This window comes from Hyperolius riggenbachi, chromosome 8, assembly GCF_040937935.1.
Source record: "Hyperolius riggenbachi isolate aHypRig1 chromosome 8, aHypRig1.pri, whole genome shotgun sequence".
Lineage (NCBI taxonomy): Eukaryota > Metazoa > Chordata > Amphibia > Anura > Hyperoliidae > Hyperolius > Hyperolius riggenbachi.
The window spans coordinates 260955334-260976394 of NC_090653.1; the positions used below are offsets into that span (position 1 = coordinate 260955334).

At 46.3% G+C, this 21061-nt stretch overlaps 1 protein-coding gene across 2 annotated transcripts in view; it reads left to right on the forward strand.

Moving 5' to 3' along the window:
• The first annotated feature begins 1930 nt into the window (after positions 1-1930).
• LOC137528544 (phospholipase A and acyltransferase 3-like) overlaps positions 1931-21061 on the forward strand; it is a 71880-nt gene continuing 52749 nt past the window's right edge. The window contains exons 1-2 of one of the 2 annotated variants that reach the window (XM_068249875.1): positions 11862-11935; positions 12246-12267. The gene's annotated coding sequence lies outside the window, so the exon portion shown is untranslated. Of the gene's footprint in view, positions 2045-11861; positions 11936-12245; positions 12268-21061 lie in introns of those variants that run through there. The other variant, XM_068249876.1, reaches the window with a different exon arrangement.

The window sequence follows — 21061 nt, forward strand, 5'->3', positions numbered from 1 at the left end:
ATTGAACTGCAGCCGAGGATTCCCTGAGGGAATCAGATTGTACAGCAGCCAAAGATTCCCTGAGGGGCAGGGAATCAGACTGTCCTGCAGCCAGTGGACCCCTGAGGGGCAGGGACCACTGACTGTGCTGCAAGATGGTCTCCTGAGGAGCAGGCGACCATAAGCCTGTGCTTGCAACTAATGAACACCTGAAGAGCAAGTGTCACAGACAGTACAGTAAGGCTGATCACCTAAAGGTTAGGTGACAGCCAGAAAGGTCAGACAAGCCAGGTCAGCAACATACGGACAGATAAAGTACAGAGACGGAAGACTGATTCGGTATCCGGGAACAGGCAAGATCGGCAACAGTTTATCAGGTGGGCGGAAGTACCGAATCAGTAAGCAGGAGAGTGGTCAGGAAAGCCAGAGATCATAACAGGTAAACAGAAATATATAACAGTCCTAATCTAGGTGTGAAGTCCTTGGTTTCAACACCTGTGAACTGGTCTAGCAATATCCTAGTCTTAGGTGTGAAGTCCTTGGTTTCAAAACCTGGGAACTAGTCTAACACATAAACAGTAGCAATGTAGCAATATCCTAGTCTAAGGTGTGAAGTCCTTGATTTCAACACCTGGGAACTAGTCTAACACATAAACAGGAGCAATGTAGCAATATCCTAGTCTTAGGTGTGAAGTCCTTGGTTTCAACACCTGGGAACAAGTCTACAGAATGGTACAGAAATCACAATACAATAGAGTAATAGGCTATTAACGGAATCTGACTAAGTGTGAATTCCCAGCTCCGGCTGGTTCTAACACACTGTAAGATCTGACTATGGTCTGAGTACTCGCTTGTAAGCTTTCGCAACAGCAGACAACTTGCAACTGACAGGCAAGTCCTATATATACCCAGAGCGCTCCACAGCGCCGCCCCAGTCACTCAGCCAATCCGGAGCATAGCTGGATCATAGCCGATCAGCTGACTCCCCTTCTACTAGCATAAAGGTTCTGTCGCCTGGCGCGCGCGCGTAGCTCTCAATCTGTGTGCACTAGAAGGACCAGGCAAACCAGCAGCATGTTGCTGCGCGGGAGAAGCCGCCGGCTGGAACGCGGAGATAGCAGCCATGCCGCTTGCCCGTGCGGCAGCATCTCCACTGTTCATTACAGTTCCCTTTAAAGTGACCCTGAGACTGGGACCCCCCAAAAAAATATACATACCTGGGGCTTCCTCCAGCCCCCTTCAGCCTGATTGCTCCCACTGCGTTTTTTTCTCCCTCCCCGTTCTTCCTCAATTGGCCCGGAAAGTCCTCCGGTTTGGGGCCAACTGCGCATGTGCGGGCCTGCCGTGCACGCTCCCGCTGCGTTCATGTTGCCAGGAGTGTTCTGCATTTGCGCAGTACTACGGCTCAGGCGTAGAACGCTCCCGTCAACAGGAGCAAGACAGCGCATGCGCAAACTGGCCCTGACTGATGTTTTTTTATCTGGGGTCAGTACCGGAGGAATGGAGAGAGAGAAGAAGACGCTGTGGGAGTGATCAGGCCGGAGGAGGCTGGAGGAAGCCACAGGTATGTATATTTTATTGAGGGGTCCCCATCTCTGGTACACTTTAAGTTGGGAAACCCTTTGAAATGTAGTAGTGAAGATTTCATTAAAAATCTAATCCTGTGTGGCAGCATTAGCATACAGCTTGTTCAATAAAGATTTATTTAAAAAAAAACTTGCATTGCACAGCAGGGGGAGAATGAGAGAATACATGCTGCTGAGTAATAAGCAGGGCTGCTGCCAGCTAGCAATACATGTACAGCGATTCCTGGGTTTAGGGAGGCTTCCAACAGTCCTACTGCTGTCAGGGTGATGTGGGGTTAATAGCGCGGGAAAGGGAATGTATGTGTGGACAGTGTATGGTCATTGTCTATTGTAAGCGCCTTATGGGCTTCCCAGCGATGGACTTTCCTAAAATGTAAACATGGAAAATCCAGAGTGGGTGGCTCCAACCCTCCGAAACTGAAACTGCATTCCAAGTACTGAGACTCAACATCAGCAGCTCACCGATCGCTCTGACTCTGGTAAGTGAAATTATATTTCCTTTTGTAAAGATTCCTTATTTGCTTTTTATATTTACTGTACATTTCAATATAACAAAAGATGCGTTCAACTCCATCAGTGGTTCAGTTGTGGACAACCACCCTTCAGGGCAAATTCCCTTGAGGGGCCACATAGCGTAAAATGACTCAACATCAACCACTTGACCATTACAGGTCATTTTGCCCTTATGGACCAGAGCAATTTTCACTTTTCAGCGTTCTTCCCATTCATTTGCCAATAACTTTATCATTACTTATCACACCTAAATGATCTACTGGGATTTTTTGCCTCAAATTAGTCTTTCTTCGGGTGGTACTTTTTGCTAAAAAAAAACTATTCTACTCTGTATGCATTTTAATGGGAGTAATAAGAAATTAAATGTAAAAAAACAAAGCCCCTAAGGTAACTATTTATGTATTTTTTAACCATTTACCGCCATCCTAACGTATTAAAACGTCATGCTTACCGCTATTAACAGCAACATGACGTTTTAATACGTCGCGCATTCCCGCCGCTGCTACCGCCGTGTGTCCGCCGCTACCGCCGCCATTACCGTCGGGATCCCGTGCTGGGCGATTGGGGAAGAGGACTGAACAGTCCTCTACCCAATCGCAGTGCCTGGAGTGAATGGACGTGACCGCGAACAGCGGCTACGTCCATTCACATAAACAGGAAATGTAACAGTTTAATAAAGTGTGTAAAAAAAAAAAAAAAAAAAAAAGTGAACACGTCCTATGAGTGTTCACCAGCGCCATCTTGTGGCCAAAAAGTATATTACACTTACAAAATACATACATTTTCAAGTATATACACATCATTAATAAAATTACACTTCCAACCCTCCCCCCCAAAAAAAACACTTGTAAAAAAAAAAATCAGCTTAAAAAAAATAAATAAATAGTTGCCTTAGGGACTCAGCTTTTTTTATTCTATATTTTATGGGGGAAAATTAATTTTAATTTATTACATAGGGGCTTGTAATTATGGCCAGAACAAACAGAAAAATAACCACTTATATTTCAAAATAATATACTGTCGCCATACATTGTGGTAGGAACATAATCTAAACGGTTTAATTATCGGGACCACTGGGCAAATAAAACGTGTTTGTTTTATCCACAGGAGAATGTTTAATTTTAAAACTATAAAGGCTGAACACTGAGAAATAATGATTTTTTTTCTTTTTTTTTCTGTTTTTCTAATTAAAATGCATTTAGAATAAAAAAATTCTTAGCAAAATGTACTATCCACAGAAAGCCTAATTGGTGGCGAAAAAAACGAGGTATAGATCATTTTCTTGTGATAAGTAGTAATAAAGTTATTAGGGAATAAAAGGGAGGAGCGCTGACAACTGAAAATTGCTCTGGTCCGTTAGGATAAAAACCCTTGGGGGTGAACTGGTTAAAATGTCACTTTTTTTTAAACAAGTGTTTTACTTTGGTAACTATGGCAGAGGTAGGTAGGTAAGAGGTTAATTAATGGGGGAGTGATTTATTTTTATTAAAGTTAATGTATGTAGGTGTCTTTTTACTTTTTGGTCACTAGATGTCCCCCCACTTTGTTCCTGTGTACTGTGAACAGTACACATGAAGTGTGTGTTTTTTACTTTCACTTTGAGAATGACCACCGGCATCTAGCTGATGCCCTGGTCATTCGTTACAGGCACTTTGATTGGCTTTGGGAAAACCTGTTCCGAGGCCACATAGTAAATGTAGCCCTTCGGCAGAACTCATCGATACAAGGATTAAGTATTAAGGATCACCACTTTAAACTATCCATCTTTGCAGATGATCTCCTAATCTAGATCTCGAACCCACAAGGCTTTCCCTCATGTTCTCTCGGAAATGAGTAGATTTGGAGAAGTTAGTAATTTCAAAATCAATATTAGCAAGATGGAAGTTCTTAATATTAACCCCCCCCCTTCCACGGTAACTACCCTACAAAATTCTTTCTCTTTTCGATGGCTGCTTAATCATATTAAGTATCTAGGGGTACTCATCTCAAATGACCTCAGCAAGAGCTTTCAAATTAACTACCCCCCGCTTCTCAACAAAATTCAAAAAGACTTAAGCTGGCCATACACTGGCCCGATTTACCGCCGTTTCGACAGCAGATTCGATCACTGGGATCGAATCTGCTGCCAATCGTTCGCGTTACATGCCGAATTTCGATTCATTTCGTCCGATCCCGTCGATCGCGCCGTGCGGAAAATTACCGTCGATCGCCCCGCGGGTGAAGAGCGCATCGCTAGCGGCGTTCGAGTGCCCGACGACCGACGCAATAGAGCCCGCATACATTACCTGCTCCGCCGGCGCGACTGCCCCCGCTCGTCTCCGCTCTTCTCCGTTCTGGTCTCCGGCATGCCTTCACTTATTCCTGCCCGGCAGGAAGTTTAAACAGTAGAGGGCGCTCTACTGTTTAAACTTCCTGCCGGGCAGGAAGAAGTGAAGCATGCTGGAGCCGGAGACCAGAGCGGAGACGGAGAAGAGCGGAGAGAGACCCGGGAGTCGCGCCGGCGGAGCAGGTAATATATGCGGCGGGGGGGGGGGGGGGGGGGGGAGCGGCAGCAGCAGCAGCACCACCACTACAGATTGTGAACGGTTTCAGGCTGAAATCGGTTCACAATCTGTTTGCAGTAAAGGTAGCCATACGATCCCTCTCTGATCAGATTCGATCAGATAGGGATCTGTCTGTTGGTCGAATCTGATGGCAAATCGACCAGTGTATGGCCACCTTTAGATAATTGGGTCATGGTCTGGCCACATCAACATAACCAAAATGGACACCCTTCCCAAAATCCTCTACATAATGCAAGCCCTTCCCATAGACCTACCCAATGTTTACCTTGAACAATTGCAATCTGTAATTATTAATTTTATCTGGAAACACAAGACCCATAGAACCAAATTTAAGCTTCTTACCAGACCATAATCAGAGGGAGGCATGGGCCTTCCAGATATGAAAGCGTACTACTACGCTACGGTACTGGATGGTGTACTGGTTAAGGGCTCTGCCTCTGACATGGGAGACCTGGGTTCGAATCTCGGCTCTGCCTGTTCAGTAAGCCAGTAATTCAGTAAGGAGTTCTTTGGGCAAGACTCCCTAACACTGCTACTGCCTACTGAGTGCGCTCTAGTGGCTGCCTCGCAAGCGCTTTGAGTCCGACAGGAGAAAGGCGCTATACAAATACTGCCATTATTATTATTATTACTAACCCACATACTGAAATGGTTCCAGGACAGGAAAAGTAAACAGTGGGTCATCGTGGAATCAGCCCTATCCCACCTTGATCCAAGAGCCTTGCTATGGATACCTTTGACCCTGGGACCAGGCCCTGGCTCCATTGCATTTTGGATCCAGATAATTCTGAAGAAATGGAGGAACATATGAGATAAGTTCAAACTTTCTACTACAGTATATAGCCATCTCACTCCTCTCCTGGACAATTTGAATCTTGCATCAGGTATCCAGCAAAGCTCTATCCTGGGCTGGGAGCGTGACTTTTGGCTCCAGGTTAGACATATCACACCTAGTTTGCATCATCAGCGAAAAGGATCTCCTTAAAATTTAACTGATAGATGTAACAAAGACCTAGGTCAACCTCTCCCCTCGGAGGACTGGGAAAAAAAATCTTTGAATCTTTGAATCTATCTATCTATCTATCTATCTATCTATCTATCTATCTATCTATCTATTTATCTGTCTGTCTATCTGTCTCTCCCCTCGGAGGACTGGGAAAAAAAAATGTGTGTGTGTGTGTGTGTGTGTGTGTGTGTGTGTGTGTGTGTGTGTGTGTGTGTGTGTGTGTGTGTGTGTGTGTGTGTGTGTGTGTGTGTGTGTGTGTGTGTGTGTGTGTGTGTGTGTGTGTGTGTGTGTGTGTGTGTGTGTGTGTGTGTGTGTGTGTGTGTGTGTGTGTGTGTGTGTGTGTGTGTGTGTGTGTGTGTGTGTGTGTGTGTCACTCGAAAACGCCTTGACCGATTTGAACAAAACTTGGTATACAGATCCCTGACTACCTGGGATGATATGTTCTGGAGGTCTCGCGGTCCCCTGCACACCTGGGCGGAGCTACAAACAGCCAATCAGATTTCACCCATTCATGTCAATGGAAAAAATGTAAAAGGCTGCCATTCTCACAGTAACCAAGCCAGAGTCCCCACACTTGGCACAGTTGATCGCTTGGTGACCGAGGTTACAAATCCAGGAAAAGTGGGCGGAGCATTAAACAGCCAATCAAATTTCAGCCATTCATTTTTAATGGGAAAATGTAAACGGCAGCCATTTTTAGGTTGTTAATCACAGGGTTCTCAAACTTGGCACAGTTGGTCACTGGGTGAATGAGATTAAGATTCAGGAAAGTGGGTGGAGCCTACAACAGCCAATCAAAATTTACCTATTGATTTTCAAGGGGAATATTGAAACTGCTGCCATTCTTACACTGTTTATGGCAGAGGCTTCAGACTTGCTACAGTTGGTCATTGGGTGACTGGAGTCCAAATTCAATAAAGGGGTGGGGCCCAAAACAGCCAATCAGATTTCCTTGCTGGATAAACTGCTTCCATTCACATATTTTTGATGCCAGGAACCTGAAAGCTCACACCCTTGGTCATTGAGTGACTATGTGTCCAGGTTACAAAAAGTGGGTGGAGTCAAAACAAGTTTCACTGGGACAATATAAACTGCAACCATTCTTACACTGCTAAGGGCAGGGTTCCCAAACTTGACACAGTTGGCCACTGAGTGACTATGATTAATATTTAGAAAGTGGGTGGAGCCTACAACAGCCAATCAAAATTCACCTATTGATTTTTTCAAGGGGAATATTTACATTGCTACCATTCATACACTGTTAATGGCAGAGGCCTCAAACCTGATACAGTCAGTCATTGGGTGACTGTAGTGTAAATTCACTAAAGGGGGTGGAGCCACAAACAGCCAATGAGATTTGTTAGATTGATTTCAGCCATCCTGTTATTAGCAGGGTTCTCAAACTTGACACAGTTGGTCACTGGGTGAATGGGTTTAATATTCAGGAAAGTGGGTGGAGTCTACAACAGCCAATCAAAATTAACCTATTGATTTTTAAGGGGACTATTTACATTGCTGCAATTCTCACACTCCTAATGGCAAATGCCTCAAATCTGGTACAGTCAGTCACTGGGAGACTGGGGTTTAAATTCTGAAAAGGGTGCGGGCTACAAACAGCCACTCAGATTTGTTTCATTTCAATGGAAAAATGCAACTTATTAATGCCAAGGACCTCAAAGCTCATAAACTTGGTTATTGAGTGACTGTATGTCAAGGTTAAAAACAGTGGGTGGAGCCAAAAACAACTAACTTTTTACATGGGAAAATATAAACTGCAGCCATTCTTACACTGTTAATGGCAAAGTTCTCAAACTTGACACAGATGGTCACTGGGTGAATGGGATTAATATTCAGAAAAGTAGGTGGTGCCTACAACAGCCAATCAAAATGCACCTATTGATTTTCAAAAGGAATGTTGAAACTGCTGCCATTCTTACACTGTTAATGGCAGAGGCCTCAAACCTGCTACAGTTTGTCAGTAAGTGACTGGGTTCAAACTCACTAAAGGGGCGGAGCCACAAACAGTCAATCAGATTTCTTTACTGGATAAAGTGCTTCCATTCACACAATTTTGATGCCAGGAACCCGAAAGCTCACTAACTTAGTTATTGAGTGACTGTGTGTCAAGGTTACAAAAAGTGGGTGGAGTCAAAAACAAATTTCCCTGGGAAAATGTAAACTGCAGCCCTTCTTCACTGTTAATGGCAGGGTTCTCAAACTTAGCATAGCTGGTTACTGGGTGACTGGTATTAAGGTTCAGAAAAGTGGGTGGAGCCTAGAAAAGCCAATCAATATTCACCTGTTGATTTTCAAGGGTAATATTAAAATTGCTGCCATTCTTGCACTGTTAATTGCACGAGCCTCAAACCTGGTACAGTTGATCATTGGGTCACTGGGGTTAAAATTCAGAAAAGGGGGCGGAGCCACATACAGCCAATCGATTTGTTTTTATTGATGCCAAGGACCTGAAAGCTCACAAACTTGGTCATTGTCCAGGTTACAAAAAGTGGGCAGAGCCAAATACAAATTTCACTGGGAAAATATAAACTGCAGCCCTTCTTACACTGTTAATGGCAGGGTTCTCAAGCTTTGCCCAGATGGTCACTGGATGACTGGGATTAATATTCAGGGAAACGGATGAAGCCTATAATAGCCGATCAAAATTCACCTGTTGATTTTCAAGAGGAATATTTAAATTGCTGCCATTTTTCTGCTGTTAATAGAAGATGCCTCAAACCTGCTACAGTTAGTCATTGGGTGCCTGGGGTTCAAATGCTGGAAAGGGGAGAGTCACAAACAGCCAGTCTCATTTTTGTAATTTTGATGGGAATATAAAAATAATTTCGCGCAGCGGCGAAAAGTGGGGAGGACTGAGGAGCGCGCAGCGGCGAAGACTGGGGGGGGGGGGGGAGCGCCAAAAAATGTGCGTGGCCATGACATTGTATGGGCAGAGCTAACGTAATGATGTAACAGCGAGGCATAAGAAAGCAGTGTTTACGCCATGATGTGGACAAACGAGACTTTGCATCATGGGTGTGCAGAAACTGTGTGATGCTAATAGTATACCGTAACCACAAAGCAGCAAACATAGCCATCTATGACCATTAAATAATAAATGCAGTAACAGTTACCCCGGACACCAGAAAATAAACGCAATAGGCAACATGTCAGCACAAAATAACCGCAATGCGGAAAACATGTCAGTATAAAATAAATGCAATGCGGGCAAACATGTCAGTACAAAATAAACGCAATGCGGGCAAACATGTCAGTACAAAATAAACGCAATGCGGGCAACATGTCAGTACAAAATAAACGCAACGCGGGCAAACATTTCACCAGACAATAAACGCAATGCGGGCAAACATGTCAGTACAAAATAAACGCAATGCGGGCAAACATGTCAGTACAAAATAAACGCAATGCGGGCAACATGTCGGTACAAAATAAACGCAATGCGGGCAACATGTCGGTACAAAATAAACGCAATGCGGGCAAACATTTCACCAGAAAAGAAACGCAATGCGGGCAAACATTTCACCAGAAAAGAAAAGCAATGCGGGCAAACATTTCACCAGAAAAGAAACGCACTGTGGGCAAACATTTCACCAGAAAAGAAACAATGCGGGCAAACATTTCACCAGAAAAGAAACAATGCGGGCAAACATTTCACCACAAAAGAAAATGCGGGCAAACATTTCACCAGAAAAGAAACAATGCGGGCAAACATTTCACCAGAAAAGAAAGCATTTACTCACCTGGCAGAAGTCTCCGGCCTCTGGCGCGCTGCTCCTGGGACCGTCTTACTTCTCCTGCAGTCTCCCGCGCTGACAGGGCTACGGCAAGATGGCGCCCGAAGCCCTGTACTGGAGACACAAATAGGTCTCCAGTACAGGGCTTCGGCAGCCATCTTGCTGTAGCCCTGCTCGCCTGCCGGTGTCGGAAACAGACACCGGAAGGGGAGGCTGGAGCGGGGCTGCAGGCAATGAACTGGCACGGCGTCTATAGACGCCGCTGCCAGTTCATTGAGGAGAGAGTGGCCAGAGTCCCGAGGCCGGGACGTCCCGATGCTGAAAGCGGGACGTTTCCCGGGACCTCATGCTGCCTGGGACAGCGGACCCCGAATCCGGGACGTCTGGTCACTCTTCTGTAGCACACTTTAGCATCACCAGATGCAATGCAACTCCTCATCTTCCACTTAACTTTGTAATACTGACAGGTTCTCCTGAAATATCAAACTCTTTGTAATCATGCAGAACACATCAACATAGGAAGTTTAACTCTTGACTTGAAACGGACTCGACAGGGATAATGTCTCCATATAACAGGACCATAGGCAAGCGGGGGCTGTGTCAGCTTAGCAGGGTACTTTAGGTAGTAGAGAATGTCTTTCAGTGACAGTAGGGCCTGGACTTTTTATAAACAATAGCAACTTGTCTCACTTTAGATCAGCAGATTTCTTCTGCATAAATAACTATATACTCAGCACAAAGTCTCTGTGACTATACAGCACTCTTATATAGGCAGTCTTTAGCAATACCACTCAGAGGTACAATCTGGACTGGGCCTCTCCAGGTTCTAGGTTGCTATCATCAGACAGCAAGCTTACGCTGGACACTGGCTACTAACTGTACACACTTTATGGCTTATGCTTCTGCTTCATACACACTTGAGATAAAAGTCTTTGGAAAATGAAAGATCACAGACCAATTTTACCCCCTTCCATGTAGTATGAGAGCCATACTCTACACAGTCTATTCTATGGAGCTGCACTCCCCATCAGATAAAATCTTTGCAAGATGCTGCACACAAAGATGCCCGTACACACTCAAAAGATCATTATCTGCAAAAGATCTGTTCCTGCAAAAAATCCATTCCTGCAAAATGCATTCATAGTCTATGAGATCTGCAGATCATCATACACACCTTGTTTAACAGACTTAATCTGCATATCTGGCAATCATCTGCAGATCTGAAAATCCATCCTGGTGGATCTGATCTGCAGATGATTGTCTGTTAAACAAGGTGTGTATGAGGATCTGCAGATCTCATAGACTATGAATGCATTTTGCAGGAATGGATCCTTTGCAGGAACAGATCTTTTGCAGATACTGATCTTTTGAATGTGTACAGCATCTTTGTGTGCAGCATCTTGCAAAGATTTTATCTGATGGGGAGTGCAGCTCCATAGAATAGACTGTGTTAGGTATGGCTCTCATACTACATGGAAGGGGGTAAAATTGGTCTGTGATCTTGCATTTTCCAAAGACTTTTATCTCAAGTGTGTATGCAGCATTAGATGTGGCTCTCAGGCCGATACTCATCTGACTGCAAATGTCTTTAGGTCAAGGTTAATCCGGGTCTGCTGCTCCGTCCTCCGGGTAGTGTCCGGCCGACCGCCGCTGTCCTTACTGTATGGGTGCCGTGTCCCCCTAGCTTCCAGGTGACTGCTACGGCCTTTTTCTGTGCTAGTCTGGGCTCCCACCCCGCTCTGCACTGCTCACTCCTGCTAAAGTCCTCTCTCCTCCACGCATGCTCTCCAGCTGACTCCAACTAGTTCCTGCTGGTTACACCCTTCTAGACTCTGCCCGCCTGCGCTGTAGCTTGCTGACAGGCTGTGCGGGGCTCGGGAAAGTCCCAGCAAATTCCCCTAATTGCATACTGTGGTCGCTTGGCAACAGTCTGTGTGACCTTCTCGGTGCTTCTGCTCCTCTCTCCATGCGCCGTTTTGGTTCAATCAGCCTGATACTTAGTCTTAAAGGCGCCACACACCCTCTTTTGGGGGGGTTACACTACTAAATACTATTCCCCCTCCAGGCCGCCATGGATAGTGGGGAATGAAATAATTCGGCTTCCAGCAATTGCTGGAGGCCGAATTATTATGTTTTAATAGTAACTTCAGCTCTGTCTTCTGACAGCGCCGAAGTTATTCCCTGTGCGCTGCTATAGCCGTAATTCCTATTACGGCCTATAGTGGCGCCGGCTGCGCCCAAGTCTCTTGCGCTGGATTCGGCGTGTTCGGGCAGAAGCCCCAGGTAAGTGAAACGTTTTTCCCCAGTCATTTCAGACTAGTTACAGTTTTCTCTGCCTGCTGTGTTTCCCAGCACCAGTAGAGGGAGCAGGAGAGAGGCATAATGACCAGACTGACACAGTACACAGTTGAAGGTCCTGCAAGAGTTTAAGGAATGACGCTGGGGGGGTGTATTGGAGGGAGTAGAAGCTGGGAGTTCCGGATGCTGGGAGAGTGTGGTGGGGCGCTGTCCTGCTATTTATATATTTAGACTGTGTGGTGCGATCCAGAGCCGGGACAAGATCCTCCAGCACCCAAGGCTGAGACACCAAAGTGCGCCCCTCCATCCCTGCCACCCTAGCCGTCACACACTGATTGCTATTAGACTAAGAGGCCCCCATGGGCCCACAACCTCCCCAACACCTTAATATCTAGTTATCTGGCTTGCAGTCACTGCCATGTATCCCTTTTTCTTATTTCTTTCTGCTTCAAACACAATTAGGAATGACAGCTGAATGAATTCTGCGCCCCCTCCTACACTGCGCCCTGAGGCTGGAGCCTCTCCAGCCTATGCCTCGGCCCGGCCCTGGTGCGATCACTTCAAGAGGGGTGAGATTATTTATTTCCCTATTATGGGATTATGTGGAGTGAATATTCTGCAGAGACTAGTGGCACTAAACTTTACTTGTGGAGCAGATAGCTGATGTCATGGGTGGAGGCTCTGGGAGAATTTGGTGCTGCCTGCCTAAACCTTTTAGCAGCCAAATAAAGTAAATCTTTATGAAGCTGTAGGGACGCATTTTTTCCTGCGGCGGGGAAGTGTGCCTCAGCCTGGCAGGCTAGCAGGGTATGCGGGGGGGGGGGGGGGGGGGGGGGGGGTTCATACATACCTGACAGCTGGATCGGTTTCTTCTGTCTCCGCCGCAGCAGCGATGTAATCACAACATGTCTTCTCAGTTCTGATCACATGATATGAAGAAGAGTCTCTTCAATTTCGTCTATTACCCCTCTCCCTCCTCCGGGTGGCGGTGTAATACTGACATGGTCTCCTGGATCAGATCACATGTCATATCATGTGATCGGATGTGATTGGGACCTAGTACACCTGTTGAAAGTTCAGAGCTGCGGGTGGAGGAAAAGAAGAAGCTGTCCGGAACAGGTAAGTATAACTGCTCCCTGCCGCTGCCTCTGCATGGATGCACTATGCAGCCAAATCATATATGCCAGCAGAGGTTTAAAGTGCACCAGTAGTTTCAATCAGTTTCTAAATATTTAGTTTAAAACTGCTAACAGGTTAAACACCCCAGAAGAACAGCCTAGTCTATGTACATTAGTCTACAGGACCTTTTAAAAAAATAGCATATTGTGATAAAGTTCATTATTTTCTGTAATGTACTGATAAACATTAGACTTTCATATATTTTAGATTCATTACACACAACTGAAGTAGTTCAAGCCTTTTATTGTTTTAATATTGATGATTTGGGCATACAGCTCATGAAAACCCAAATTTCCTATCTCATAAAATTAGCATATTTCATCCGACCAATAAAAGAAAAGTGTTTTTAAAACAAAAAAAGTCAACCTTCAAATAATTATGTTCAGTTATGCACTCAATACTTGGTCGGGAATCCTTTTGCAGAAATGACTGCTTCAATGCGGCGTGGCATGGAGGCAATCAGCCTGTGGCACTGCTCAGGTGTTATGGAGGCCCAGGATGCTTCGATGTGTTTTATCAAGGGCAGGGTTAATGCAGCTAGCTATCAGGAGATTTTGGAGCACTTCATGCTTCCATCTGCTGAAAAGCTTTATGGAGATGAAGATTTCATTTTTCAGCACGACCTGGCACCTGCTCACAGTGCCAAAACCACTGGTAAATGGTTTACTGACCATGGTATTACTGTGCTCAATTGGCCTGCCAACTCTCCTGACCTGAACCCCATAGAGAATCTGTGGGATATTGTGAAGAGAAAGTTGAGAGACGCAAGACCCAACACTCTGGATGAGCTTAAGGCCGCTATCGAAGCATCCTGGGCCTCCATAACACCTGAGCAGTGCCACAGGCTTATTGCCTCCATGCTACGCCGCATTGAAGCAGTCATTTCTGCAAAAGGATTCCCGACCAAGTATTGAGTGCATAACTGAACATAATTATTTGAATGTTGACTTTTTTTTGTTTTAAAAACACTTTTCTTTTATTGGTCGGATGAAATATGCTAATTTTTTGAGTCAGGAAATTTGGGTTTTCATGAGCTGTAAAATCTCTAAAAATGGTGCTCAGTTCCCTTTAAGTCGCCTTGAGGCCACTCGGTCCCTCGCCATCTCCCCAGGTGGCTTCTGTCCCCTGCAGTATGGCCCAGTATCTTGGCTGAGTCGCGCTTTTCATCGTACTGTGGGGACAGGAGCCACCCGAGGAGAGGGGGAGGGACTGAGCGGCCACAAGGGGGCTTATGGAAGCCCCAGGTGAGTATAAAACCTGAGGTGTCTTTCATCTCAGGTTCACTTTAAGAAAATCAAAAGTGTGCTGCCTGTACCATTTTTAGAGTGAGTTTTCTTAAAGCAATGTGTAAAAATGCACATTCCTTTAAAAAAAATTGCTCTGAAAATCGCTTTGTAAACAGGGATGCTCGGATACCCCTTTTTAAAATCTGAATTGATTCGGATCCGGATACCCAGATATCCGGAGCTGAATCGGATATCCGAATCCGAACATTCCGGAATCTGAATAGAATCGGATATCCAAACCCATTATCCGGGATAGCCGATCGGATTCGGATAGAAAACCGGAAGTGGCCTTTAAATTGCTTCTAAAACGTTTTTTTAGGGTAAATGAGGCATGTAGCATCATGTTTTTTTTAAAGAAAAACACCAATTGATTATGTGGGGAGGTAAAATACAAGAAAAAAAAATGGCTGTAAATTAACATCAGGACTAGGTTCCAGACAGCGGTCGTGCAACCCACAACCGCACATCTGAGACATGACAGTTTTCAGCCCAGACACCTCCAAAAAATTACGCAAAAATTGTGTTTTGGGTTAAATATAGGTGGTATCAGCACAGCAGCAGTGGCCTGTGGCACCCTGGCGGCAGGGCCGGTTCAAGTAACAATTGGGCCCTAGGGCAAAATTAGCCTGGGGGCCCCCCAACAGACATCCCCCGACCAAAAAGCGCCATTAGAGGCCCTTTGTTGTAGCCAAATTTTCCTCCTGGGCCCCTGAGCTGGCTGCTGACCCTCCCCCAATCACCTCCCAACTTAACAGACTCTGCAGAGTCCCTGGGGAGCAACAGTTAAGATGGGGGAGGGGCACCTTGGGGGCCCCTACAGGCTCTGGGGCCCTGGGGCAATTGCCCATTTTTTTCTATGGTATCTCCGGCCCTGCCTGGTGGTGGGAGCAGCACATGCAGCAGGAGCAGGGCAATGCAGCAGCAGCAGGTGTAACATGTGCCAGGAGCATGCCGGACGTGGCACGTGTACGTAGCACGTAGCGTTGGTGGTACCACAGCTGTAAAAAAATTGTGAACCAGGCGGCTTAGTTAGTAATAGGTTGTTGTGGTGGTGGTGGTAAAGATTGGTAAGGCAGGCATAGTGATTACCAGCCACTTCGTGTCCCCCTCTTGCCAACAACAGGGAAAGACTCCCCCAACAGGGTCTGGCGGAGTTGTTTCCATGCACGGGAAGCGGTGGAGGGAGCAGAGGAGGCCACTGGCTGCCTGAATAGGCCTCAGTGTCGGCAGGAGTGGCAGAGGGGGTTCTGGTGCTCCGAGTCTGACCACTGCCAGTGCCAGCTTGCTTCAGCCAGATGATGTGGGGTTGCTTGTACTTTATTAAAATCGGGGTTGGACTTTAAAGCAAATCAGCACGGAGTGACAGACAGCAGAGGAGAAGACAGTGCACACTAACTGTCTAACTGTCACACTGACACTGCTCAGCACAACAGCACCACAGTAATCTGTAGTAAGCTAACACAGCACTACTCTAACAACTAACTAGCACTGCAGTACTAACTACACAATAACACAGTAATCCTATTCCCTAACCTATACTGGGCTTGATTCACTAACCTGCGCTAAGCCGGGTAGCGAGCCCTAATAGATAGTGGGCGCAAACCACAGCGTTAGGTGGTTTAGGCGTATGCGTTAGGACCTCCCAGATTGCGCGCAGCACGGCAGCACAGCAATAGTGTGCGATGCGACGATAACGTCGCACCCGCTGCCGTTTAAACAAAAGCGTCGCATCGGGTGGCCTGCGAAGCGGCAGCAGGTGTGATGTTATTGTCGCATCGTGCACTATAACTGTGCTGCCACGCTGCACGGGATCTGGGTGGTCCAGTGTGCGATGTAGCTTTGCGCTGCTATTACTGTGCGCAAAGCTACATTTTGTGCACTAAGTGGCTTTTCACAGCAGCGCTAATACTTAGTGCCGCTTTGTTAATCAAGCCCAATGTGGCTAATAGCAGGCCAACAGCAGGCCTGGTGTGTGCACAGCACACACAGACACAGGACCTAACTAGCAGCAGCCGCAGCACAGAGTCTGACTGTCACTGAATGAAATCAAGCTAGCTAACTAATAAACAATAGAACAATAGTGTAGTGAAGGTGTTAATCACTGAAAAACTTTAGGTTTATTACTGTATACAGCACTTGCTAGGCCAGCAGCACTGGAGCATGTCTCTCAGTGAGCAGTCACACAAGCAAGGATGAAATTTCTCATCATGGCACCCTCTTATATACGGGGGGGGGGGGGGGCTGGCCAGGGTTCCCTTCTGTTATTGGGCGCTAAGGGCTTAGGCTGGGAGCCTTCTGATTGGCTCAATGACGTCATGGTCGTCATCTCCTTAGTTACAGTATCCGGATTCGGATATGCGACCGGATATCTGAATTCCTATCCGGATACCGCTGCTAATCCGGATTTGCACAGATATCCAGAATCCGGATCCGAGGTCGAATAGCTGAAAAAAGTTCGGATTATCTGGGTAGTTCGGATATCCGAATATTGGATGAGCACCACTGTTTGTAAATTTGTAGTGTGAACTAGGTCTAACTTCTTGAAAGCGCAAGTGCTTTTTGTTAGGGAAAAACTACGTTACTTATTGGGGCAGAAGCGGGTTTGAAATTTTGGTCTCTTTCATACGGGAGTTGGACAGTTAAGCCTCATATCTGCTGGCCACTAGAGATGGCCCGAACGGTTCACATGCGAACTGTTCCAGGCGAACTTTCTGTGGTTCGCGTTCGCCAACGAACGCGAACTTTTGCAGAAGTTCGATTCACCCCCATAGTGCGCCATTAGGGTCAACTTTGACCCTCTACATCACAGTCAGCAGGCACATTGTAGCCAATTAGGCTACACTCTCTCTTGGAGCCCCTCCCCCTTATAAAAGGCAGGCAGCACCGGGCTTTACACTCACTCGTGTGCCTGCATTACTTAGTGAAGGGACAGCTGCTGGCAGACTCTCATAGGGAAATATTAGTGAAGCTGTTGTATAGGGCTGCACGATTTTGGGTAAATATTGAAATTGCGATTTTTCTGTCAAAAATTGTGATTTCGATTTTTTTCACGATTTTTTTCCAAAACAAACTTTAGCACTAAATTCACAATGTACCCTGAGCTTGAACACCAGTGTGTGGACTGTGGCGTCCGGTAGGGGTCCCCAACCTTTTCCGGCCCAGGGACCACTTTCTGACCAAATTTTTTCTCTGGGGACTGGGGGGGGGGGTTGTCATCCTAGTGTAGTGTACAGTGCTGTGCACAGCGGGTTTTGGGGGGAGGGGGGGGGGCTTGGGTGTGGCGGCATAGCTAGCATAGTTGCCCCAGTATAGGGAGTTTAGTTGCCCCAGTATGGCGAGTATAGTTACCCCAGTATAGCTAGCATGGTGCCCCAGTATAGCTAGCATGGTGCCCCAGTATAGCTAGCATAGTGTCCCAGTATAGCTAGCATAGTGTCCCAGTATAGCTAGCATAGTGTCCCAGTATAGCTAGCATAGTGTCCCAGTATAGCTAGCATAGTGTCCCAGTATAGCTAGCATAGTGTCCCAGTATAGCTAGCATAGTGCCCCAGTATAGCTAGTATAGTGCCCCAGTATAGCTAGTATAGTGCCCCAGTATAGCTAGTATAGTGCCCCAGTATAGCTAGTATAGTGCCCCAGTATAGCTAGTATAGTGCCCCAGTATAGCTAGTATAGTGCCCCAGTATAGTGCCCCAGTATAGCTAGTATAGTGCCCCAGTATAGCTAGTATAGTGCCCCAGTATAGTTAGTAGTGCCCCAGTATAGTTAGTATAGTGCCCCATTATAGTGCCCAGTATAGCTAGTATAGTGCCCCAGTATAGTGCCCCAGTATAGCTAGTATAGTGCCCCAGTATAGTGCCCCAGTATAGCTAGTATAGTGCCCCCAGTATAGCTAGTATAGTGCCCCAGTATAGCTAGTATAGTGCCCCAGTATAGTGCCCCAGTATAGCTAGTATAGTGCCCCAGTATAGCTAGTATAGTGCCCCAGTATAGCTAGTATAGTGCCCCAGTATAGTTAGTAGTGCCCCAGTATAGTTAGTATAGTGCCCCATTATAGTGCCCAGTATAGCTAGTATAGTGCCCCAGTATAGTGCCCCAGTATAGCTAGTATAGTGCCCCAGTATAGCTAGTATAGTGCCCCAGTATAATTAGTAGTGCCCCAGTATAGTTAGTATAGTGCCCCATTATAGTGCCCAGTATAGCTAGTATAGTGCCACTGCCCAGTATGAATAGGTAGTGCCCCAGTATAGCTAGTAAAGTGCCCAGTATAGGTCGGTAGGTACACCGTACGAGACTCTGGGGCGGATCCAGCGGCAGAAGCAGTGCATATATATGATGTTAATGAGCCGGGCAGCGGAGGGAGGCAAGTCCAGTCCAGAGCGGCGCTTCACACACAGCTTCACCAATCGCTGAATAGCGATGGTATGACGGCAGCGGTAGGCGGAGCTGTACTAGAGCGTACAGCTCCGCCTACCACCTCCGTCATTCCATTGCTATCCAGCGATTGGTGAAGCTGTGTGTGAAGCGCCGCTCTGGACTCTCCTCCCTCCGTTACCCGGCTCATTAGCATCATAAATATGCACTGCTTCTTCCACTGGATCCGCCCCTCGAGTCCCGTACGGCGTACCTACCTAGAACTGTGTGCCGCTCTGCACTGGACGCGCCTCTCCCGCCCCCTCATTTAAAACCGAAAACCGCCGGATACAGACGATCCCCAGATCGTCTTCACAGGAACCGCGGTTTCGGTTTAAAACCGAGAAATCGTGCAGCCCTACTGTTGTAGGCTTGTTAGCTTGCTCCTGGCTGATTGTTATTAACTAAAATAGCACCCATCAACAGCTCTTTTGAGACCTAATGTTCTCCTGATGTGTTTGGTTTTGTTTTGTGTTGCCCACTGACACTGACATTATACAGCCCTATCTGTTGCAGCTAGAGATGTCCCGAGCGGTTCGCCGGCGAACGGTTCCTGGCGAACTTTAGGTGGTTCGCGTTCGCCGGCAAAGGCGAACTTTTGCGGAAGTTCGATTCGCCTCATAATGCTCCATTGAGCAGAACTTTGACCCTGTACATCACAGTCAGCAGGCACATTGTCAACAATCAGACTGCACTCACTCCTGGAGCCCCCCCCCCCCCCCCCCCCCCCTATAAAAGGCAAGGTCCTTTTGGCGTTTTACTCACTCGTCTTCCAGGGAATTGCAGGATTTCAAAAGCCAGCTTATATACCGTGGCTGGGAATAGAACCCAGGTCTGAGTGTGTGGTAGGTAACTCACTTAACCATTATACCACCACCAACACTACATGCTGAAGCCAGCCTAGCATGTACCATTATGATCAATCCAAGAGAAAAATTAGCTTGCTTAAGGATTTGTAGCATGTCAAAAGCCAACTCACATTCCCTTCGGGGACCATATGGGCTTGAAACCGCTATCGCCACGGTGCGCACCAGTCCAGCACAGCCGTCACTACGCAAACAGCTGTTTGCGGTGCGTTACACAGTGAGTTTGGTGTGTCAGTGTGAAGCAGTACTCTAATTACACTCCCTGATTGATGTATACACATGCAAGATGTTTGAAAGCACTTTAGTCCTGCAATTTAGCATTCAATGTGATTTCTGCCCTTAAAACGCTGCTTTGTGTCAAATCCAGATTTTTGGCATCTATCCCACTTATCCATGCCCCCTCCAGGTGTTAGACCCCTTGAAACATATTTTCCATCACTTTCATGGCCAGCATAAATGTTTCTAGTTTTCAAAGTTCGCATCCCCAGTGAAGTCTATTGCGGTTCGCAGAAGTTTAAGCGAACCGAACCTTTTGCGGAAGTTCGCGAACCCCCGTTCACAAACCTAAAATTGGAGGTTCGGGCCATCTCTACTGGCCACTAAGCATCTTATGTCTGTAACTTAATGCAGCCAAATACTGTAGTTCCCAGCGCCCTGATTTACCTCACAGGAGCCTGTAGGTACAGATGTCTTGGCACCCTAGACTTTGCCATCCATGAACCTACAAACCCCACGCTGAACTGAACCGCAAGTGTGCTGTCTGGCCCAGATGTCACTTCTCCCTTACATCCCTGGCCTGTCATAGGTAGCTACAGGTGCTTCTTAGCATTAGGTAACCAGAAGTACCCTCAGTATTAAATGATACCCGAAGTGACATGTGACATGAGGTAGACGTGTATGTACAGTGCCTAGCACACAAATAACTATGCTGTGTTCCTTTTTTTCTTTGTCTGAAAGAGTTAAATATCAGGTATGTAAGTGGCTAACTCAGTCCTGACAGGAAGTGACTACAGTGTGCCTATAGTGATTCCAACTATAAAACACTTTCCTAGGAAAGAGATAAAAAGGGGAATTTCTTATCAGTGAGGGTCACACTGTAGTCACTTCCTTTCTGAATCAGGACTGAGTCAGCTACTTACATACCTGGTATTTTACTCTTTCAGGCAGAGAAAGAAAAAAAAGGAACACGCCGCGCCGAAAACGGTAGGTGGCCATGACATTGGGCGGAGCTAAAGTAATGATGTAACAGTAAGGCATAAGAAAGCACTGTTTCCGCCATGATGTGGTGAAACGAGGATTCGCATCATGGGTGTGTAGAAACTGTGTGATGCTATTTATTAGTATACCGTAACCCCAAAAAGGAGCAAATATAGCCAACTATGACCATTAAATAATAAATGCAGCAACAGTTACCCCAGACACCAGAAAATAAAAGCAATGTGGGTAGCATTTTAGCAGAAAATAACGCAATGTGGGCAACATTTCAGCAGAAACCAAAAAAAGCAACGTAGGCAACATTTCAGCAGAAAATAAACGCAACATGGGCAACATTTCAGCAGAAAATAACGCAATGTGGGCAACATTTCAGCAGAAACCAAAAAAAGCAACGTAGGCAACAT